Source organism: Malurus melanocephalus, unplaced genomic scaffold (assembly GCF_030028575.1).
Source record: "Malurus melanocephalus ecotype Western Australia unplaced genomic scaffold, MMel_1.1 scaffold_1506, whole genome shotgun sequence".
In the NCBI taxonomy this organism is placed as follows: domain Eukaryota; kingdom Metazoa; phylum Chordata; class Aves; order Passeriformes; family Maluridae; genus Malurus; species Malurus melanocephalus.
The window spans coordinates 1-7898 of NW_026624738.1; the positions used below are offsets into that span (position 1 = coordinate 1).

The window sequence follows — 7898 nt, forward strand, 5'->3', positions numbered from 1 at the left end:
GGAAATTTTATGCTGGGAATTGCAGGAAGCCTTTGGGAGGAGGGAGATAGCTTTCTGGTGAGGGGTTGTGTACTGGGAATGAATGAGTTTCATACAACCCCAGGACTGGGGAACTCTGCTGCCACCGACTCTGGAAATCATGCGGGAACTCCGAGTGTTAGGAGAGCAAAAGTCTCCCCCTGGTGGGAGAAGGTTTTTCTGCCAAGAAATTAAATAAAAAGTCTTTCCCATCTCCAAGGTGCAAAGAGTGCCAACAGTAATGATCCACGAATTAGAAGTCTCGAGCTCCACATAGTATTGACTCTACAGATAATTCTCAACTAAATCTTTGGTATCCTACTGTCAATAATTAACTTGAAAGTTTAAGAACGTAATGGTTTCCCATAAAATTGCTGCAGTGACAGCTCAGTTCTTTTCCTGCTGTGTTACTTAATTGCAGCCTGATTTTACAACAACTTCATGAATTTACTGCTTTCAAATAATTTGAATTTATTACTGTATGTGAAGAATATTCTTTTTTTGGAATTACATGAAAATGCTAATAAATTGGGCCTTTATTTATGCTGGTGCTCTCTTTCTTTTTCCTTTAACAGTACATATGTTCCAGTTCCACGGAAAATCAAAGTCAAAAAAGAAAAGGTGAGCAATGTTGGTCTGTGGATTTGTTTTGCTAATTTTTTTTGGGGTCTTTTGCTTCTTTGGGAGACTACAAGAATCCAAGCAAGCCCTTGATATTCATAAAGAGTTGAAACCAAAATACAGCCACTTTACAAGGCTCAGCTAAAGATTTGGCTCCTGTGTGCCATTTAGGCCATAGATCAACCACTAAATAACTGTGGTTGGGAAGAAATTGCTCTTGTGGCTATGCTGTTGCATGAACACTGTTCTGCAGGTTGCATCACTTCCTCTGGTGCTGCTCAGGGACATTAAAAGTGCAGCGTTGTCCTCCACAGCAATTGCTCTGTTCCCACCCATTGCAGCCATTTGTATGTAATGAAACCGAGGAGAGACTTTGGGTTTTTTTAAAAACAATATTAATATCTGAGCAGCAAGGATATTTCTCACTCCCAGGTCAGTTGCTTGTAATAAGGAGCTAAGTGAACTCTGAACAAATAAAGCTGTGTGTTTCCAAGTCAGTGGAGAGTTCCTGGTGGTAGCTCTTAGCCCACAGCTACAGTAATTACCTGTACCCAATTAAACAACTTGGAGGCTGAGATCAGGCCAGTCCAGGAAGGTTTTGCTCCAGGTGTATTACAGGTCTCCCAGGCGATGTTCAACCACATTTTGCATGAGAGCACTGACCAGGGAACATTCCAGTTTTGCACAGGGACAGGCTGGAGGCAGGTTTTTCCCATGGGGCAGGATGTTCATTCCCATTTGGAACCCAACATTCCAGTTTTGCACAGGGACAGGCTGGAGGCAGGATTTCCCATGGGGCAGGATGTTCATTCCCATTTGGAACCCAACATTCCCAGTTTTGCACAGGGACAGACTGGAGGCAGGTTTTCCCATGGGGCAGGATGTTCATTCCCATTTGGAACCCAGCATTCCCAGTTTTGCACAGGGACAGGCTGGAGGCAGGATTTCCCATGGGGCAGGATGTTCATTCCCGTGTTGGAACTTTGGCCACTCTGTAAGGAATTCTGTTGTTGTAGCTGTGGGGTTTGATGATATAACCAAGGCAGGCTGTGTGGGAGAGGAAGAACGTCTTCCACAGAGCTCCCAGAAAAATAAAAGTCTCATTCTATCACTCTTTGAAGAGACTGATGTTCAAAGGCACAACACCAGTGTCAGGGGCTGTTAAAGTCTGGCATGAGCTCCAGAACATTAAAATTACAAATTAAAGCACACACCCTTCATTCCAGAGGCCAAGCTCTGCCAAAGGCTTCAGGTGAGACCTTGAACTAGGATCACTTCATTTTCCTTTGCTTCAAGCCATGGGCCTCTAGGGTGCATTGAATAATCCTTTACCTGTTGAGAGGTGGGTGCTAACCTCTGCAAAACCCCTGAGAGAAGCAGCAGGGCAGATTGCTAAACTCTCATCACAGCCCTGGGTATGGTGATATGCAGCAGCTTCCTGAGCTGAGTTTCTTCCCACCCTGCAAGAAGAGATTACACCCAGATGCAATATCAGCAATTAACCTCTGACTCTGTAAAAGGAAAAGCCTTGCAGCTAAGCAGATAGCACTGAAATGCTGTCACTCTAATTACAGACTCAGCAGGGAGGGAAAAGCCTCCGTTTGCCTCATTCAGGGAACGGGGTTGAAACCAAGGGCTCCCACCATCCTTGGATTTACTGGACTCTCAGATCTTATCTTAAGTGCTCTGTCCCTGTGAGATGACCCCTGTGAGATAAACAAATACATTTTATGCCTTGTAAGAAAGAAGTGTACAGCTCAGAAAGATGGCATGTTTGGGAAATGGGAGAAAAGAAGCTTACACGAGCTGCAAGGCTTCCTTATGGTTTACATTTGACCCTTGATTTCCTCAGATCTGTGCCTGCAGAGATACCAAGACATGCCTTGGTGTTCCCACTCAAATTACAGTTGGACTGACCATCTTAGGGCTCCTTTCCAACCTAAATTAATCTATTATTCTGTGAAGCATGTCATGGCATCTCATGCTTGCCTTGTTCAGGAGTCCAACTCCCTAGAGCTCACCTGCAGGGTGATTCAGGGAGAGTTGAATGCTTACTGCCTAATTTCCATCTCACTTGTGCCATTTCATACCCATTGCTTTCAGAAGACTCAAATTAACGGAATGCACTTAATATGTAACTTATTTTTCCCTTTCACCTGCCCTCAAGGAACAACTATTATTCCTTTCTTACCACTCCCCTGGCCCAGTGTCCTTTAGGAATGATATGCTACCATTGTTTTTTTTCAAAGGGTATTTTACTAATGATTCTTTCTCTTTAATTTTGCCTAGATCCTGGTTTATAATCCAGCTTTTATGAAATACATCTATGAAAACTGGCTTGAGCATCATGGGAGATACCCCTCCACAGGCCTTCTGTCCTTGATGTTTGCTCTCCATGTATGCGATGAGGTAAAGTCTGTGTGTGTTTGGATGTATGGATAAAAAATCAGGGCATTTCACACTGAAGAGCCAGGAACAATCCCTGGACACTCACTCAGCCTTTGTTTCCCCTCTCCACCTTTCTTCAGACCTCTGCAGACTCCTCAGTGACATGCAGACATGCTTAATTGACAGTGATGGATTTTTTTTTTTAATGTCCGCAAGTCATGGGGTTTACAATGCACTCCAGGAGAATGTAATTAAACATAAACAGAAATTCCAACTGGTATCAAAAGGCATCTAAACATGGATGGTGCCTGTACCCATCTTGCTGGTGAAAGTTTCAATTCTATTTCGTCTCACTGTATTTTCAAACTCGGGCTTGTGGGTTCATGCAGCAGGTTATAGTGAATGCCTCTGCTCCAGTAGTTCCTTGGGGAAATTCCCTGGTTTGAGTGATGAGAGGTGCTCCAACGTGACTGGAGACTCAGATAGTTTAGAGTAAGGCCAAGTCAGCTCTACAAAATCCTGCGAGCATGGGTTTATCAGCATGGGGGGTGAAAATCACTCTGCTGGCAAAATCCCTGTCCTGGACACAGATCTGCTGATCAAAGAACTTTGGTTACCCAAGCCTCTGTTGCTTGGGGAGGCAGTGGAAATACTCCTAAAGGTATTGGAAGAAACTCTCCTCATAGCCAGATTGGGTGGAGCCTTTTTTTCTGGTAAGCAGGAAGTGAACAGGGCTCCAACATTACCAAAATCAACTTAAAACCAACTCATATTTGAGTGGGCCTGGGTGTGGGTGGTTCAGGGAGCTTGTTTTGTGGCTATGACCCATTCAAATCCAGCCACACATATCAGCAAACTCAGTTTAAATAAATCTGCTGTGATGTTTGGACTTTTTATCATCAGAGGAGACAGGCACAGCCGTCGATAAACGAGACTTTGGGAGAGGAGAGGCTGTAGGTGGAGATATAATGAAAAGAACATAAAATCCATGGTCTCTGAAGTAGTTGCAAATATCATTTAATCAAGGATGTAAGTGTGGTCAACACAGGCCATTATTTGGAAGAGCAGGACCAAACTAATCTTTTTTCACTCTTTGTGGCCTAAATCAGCTAAAGAGAAGATTCCATCCCAAACCACTGATCTCCTGAGGTCAGTCATGATTAAGGGATAAGACTGCATTTTCATATTGCTAAACCAGAATTAATGGATAGAAATCTCCTTTTCCTTCTGAGTTCAGCTCTGGTGGTGTCTCAGCATAGCTTAGGCTGTCACATCCCTTGGGCTGTTCCCATGGTTGTCATGCAGCAGAAGAGTTTGGGACACCACTGAGGAGCTCAGGTGCTGCTGCTGCCTATAAATACACTGAGAATAAAGGGATTTTTCAGCATTTCAGATGAAGAGCAATTGCTTTCCAGTCTGTAACAGTAGCTCTCCCTTGCCTCCTAGGTGAATGTGTATGGCTTTGGAGCAGACAGCAAAGGACATTGGCATCACTACTGGGAAAACAACACCTCAGGTGGGGCTTTCCGGAAGACAGGCGTCCACGACGGGGATTTTGAGTTCAATATAACTTTGACTCTTGCCTCCATCGAAAAAATAAAATTTTTCAAGGGCAGATGACCCTGGCCACGGAGACAAGTGGGGGCTGCAATTTCCAGCATGCAGCAGAACAAAGCTCAGTGAAGATGTTCTGGGCACCAGGCGGGTTTGAATGAGTGGATCTGCGGTGGATTTGGGGCATCTCACACTGCAGGGAGCAAGGCTGAGGGCCGGCTTCCAAGCTGCACATGATTTCCTATCTGCAGAGAGCTGGGAGCCAGCAATCAGTTCTGGGAATAAATTAATTTCTACTTAGGCTCTACAGCTTGATTCTTGAATTACTGACGAAAGATCTGCCTGTTGCAATTAGAGGAAACCTGGGCACAGGAACTGCTATCTGTGTGTCCATTCTCTCCTCGAGCAAGGCAGGAGATCCTTGAAGAAGAGTGAAAATGACTTCTGGGACTTGAGACCCACTAAGGCAACTGTGAACATCATAGTAAGGATTACCTCAAAGAAATTAATTCACTTCTGCTGTTAATCTATTTTTTGAACCATCTCTTCTGTGTTCTCTGTTACTTCCATTTTCATGCTGCATTAAGGAAAAACATGATGAAGTTGCCTGGAGTAGTAAATATTTCAACCATTGCTTCATCTTGCATTGATAGGGTCTAGAAAATATGAATCGAAACATCTCTTATCATGTATTATTTAGTATTCTAAACAGCCATAATGATGGAGAAATTCCATTCCTACACAGCCATAATGATGGAGAAATAGTACTGAAAACTCCAGGGAAAAAAATGGCCTTTTTAGCCACTTGTGTGTCTCGTTTGGTTATATGTAATTTTTGTTCTTTTTTCTTTTTTCTTTTTTTTGTGGAAAATACTCCAGAATGTTGGGGGGTTTTTAATTTAATCAGTTTAAAATTGGAAAGTGGACTTTTCTTCAAGTCATTTATATGTGCCTTTTATAATTGTGCAGCAGATGTGATTTTTTTTTTAAGATGACAAACCCTAAATTAAACTTTTTTATAAAAGGGGGAAAAAATTACCAAAGTTTAGCGTCTGGTCCTGGTATGCTTTTGTAGTCAAAACCAATAATAACAACTCCTATATTGCATTTGAGCAAACACGAACAATACAATTTTTAAAGGTAGCTTTTACCTTTTTTTATGGGAAAATATTCAAAAGTCCCAAGGAAAATTTTCTTCTTAGTTTTTTTTACAAATTTAAAAATGTGGTATCTCTTTACAAGGTCTCTGTTTGAAATGGAAAAAAAATCATGGGTTGGGATATCAACTACTAATACACCAAGAATCTTTTGCTCTGTAGCAGCACCTACAAGGACACAATCTGCACAAGCTGACCTTAGAGCACAAGACAGACTTCAAAATCATGTGCATCTCTGGAGGAATGAGAATATTGATGTCAGTGCCTCTAGGCAGTGAGAGGAGGGAAGTTACAGTGGGGGTTTTATATCCACAGATTTTTCCTGGAATCAACGCATCTAAGCCTCAAGGACAGATAAAATATAAATCCAAGTTCAGGCAGTGAAGTTTGAAGAACAGTGGTCTTTTCTTCCCCACATCATGAAAGCAGTACTCATGGATATTGACCCACATTCAGCCTTGGAGAAGCCAGAGGAGTTCTTGCCACAGACTTCAAGGGAGTTTTGATCAGGCTTGGGAAAAATGGCATATTTAATTTTTAATGTATCCCATAGGTTGGAGTTTATGGCAAAAGAAATCTTCATCTGAATGTTTCCACTTTTTGCACCAGTTGTGTCAGAATGTCCAAGCAGAGTGTTTGAGCTCAGTGAAAGCCCTTCAGTGGTGATACTCACCCACACGAATATCGCTGGACTCGTGGTGTGTAAAGAGCCGAGGATTTCAAATGTTTGTGCAGGGAACTGGGCTCCCTCAGCTCGTGTGACCCTTCAATTCAGTGATATGAAAAGGGCAGGATTTTCAAATCCTCACAATGAGAGCTGTTCATGATCCTCATGCCAAGAAGCACTTCCCAGCACGGTGACCAGCAGGACTCACCTGCATGTCACAGCACAGCAAGTTTGATGGGCTCACTCTCTTTTTGTAAAAGAATGAAGTGTTTCTACCTGAACCATGTTTGTTTGCTTGAAGCATTCCTGCTTGTTTAAATTGCTGTTAATAAGCTTCTGGTGAGATTCTGCAGTAATACAAACAAAGCAAGTTCAAGAGGCAAAACACTTCTGGAAGATGCCAGTGATAACTTCACAGTGTGACTGGATTTTGGAGCTTAAAATATTTTTTTTTTTTTTGTTTTCTCATGGACAGATACCAGTAATTCAGAAAGATTGACTGCTCTTTCAGTCATCTTTAGAAAGACTTGGAAGAAAACTCATGGTGGTTTATCCCCTTGATTATTTTTTTAATCACAAGGATCAATTTGAAATCAAAAACAGTGGAAAAAGAGGCCACCTGTATGCTAGTCTGTGTCCTTCTGAAGGTTTCCTTTTGCCGTTCTAATAACATTTCCATTTTCCCCTGAACCTTCTGCCTCTGACAGCACATATAAAACCTCATGGCTCATATATGCAGATTGATTTAGTGTCTCCATCATGGAACAAGCTGCAATTCCCATTAAAATTTCTTGACAACAGCAAGCACTAACTGTGTACCACTGATGTCCATTTTCAGAGTGTGAGGAGAGCAGAAAGTGGATCTCTCCAGGTGTAGGATCAGGAATAGTCTGTGCCCTCGCATTTGTATTCCAGAGGAACTTTATTTCTAGAGTCCTTTAGGCAGCTGTCTGTTGTGGTAGGTCCTTGTCTCAGTTCCTCCACAATTTTGCTGCTCTTTCAATTGCCTTCAGAATCAGGAGATACCAACAGATGATGCTGAGGGAAGAATTAATTCCCACTGCCATTGCTGAAGAGTCGTTTTTTGCTAGAAACTTTTTAGGTTTATTTGGTTTAAAAGAACCAAGGAAAGCATTTAACAACATGTCAACACTTCAAACTCCTGGACTGCATTTGCCACCACTGCAAAATCTCTGAAGCACTCCTTGAGTGTGTGTTATGTTTTTTACCAAAGCCAAATCTCTTGAGCACTTTTTTCCTCCCATGACCAGATTTTCTTTGTATTTTTCTCTGACTACCCAATTGGTTATGATTTTTTTTTTCTGTAATGGTGGGGAGTCTCATGCAATCATTTGTTGACATTTTATTTATTTAATTTTTCAGTATGACGTGAATCAAAATAAATTTTTTATTGTAATCAAATCAAAGGTGTTTCTGTGCACACTTCTTTTCTTTCCACAGTATTTTCATTAGCTCCTAGAACCTCCTTTGTC

At 42.0% G+C, this 7898-nt stretch overlaps 1 long non-coding RNA gene across 1 annotated transcript; it reads left to right on the forward strand.

The window, feature by feature from the left end:
* Positions 1-122: 122 nt before the first annotated feature.
* Positions 123-5279, forward strand: LOC130587075 (uncharacterized). The gene is made up of 3 exons (XR_008966751.1): positions 123-639; positions 2929-3048; positions 4474-5279. It is a non-coding gene; the product is annotated as an uncharacterized LOC130587075 (long non-coding RNA).
* Positions 5280-7898: the final 2619 nt, after the last annotated feature.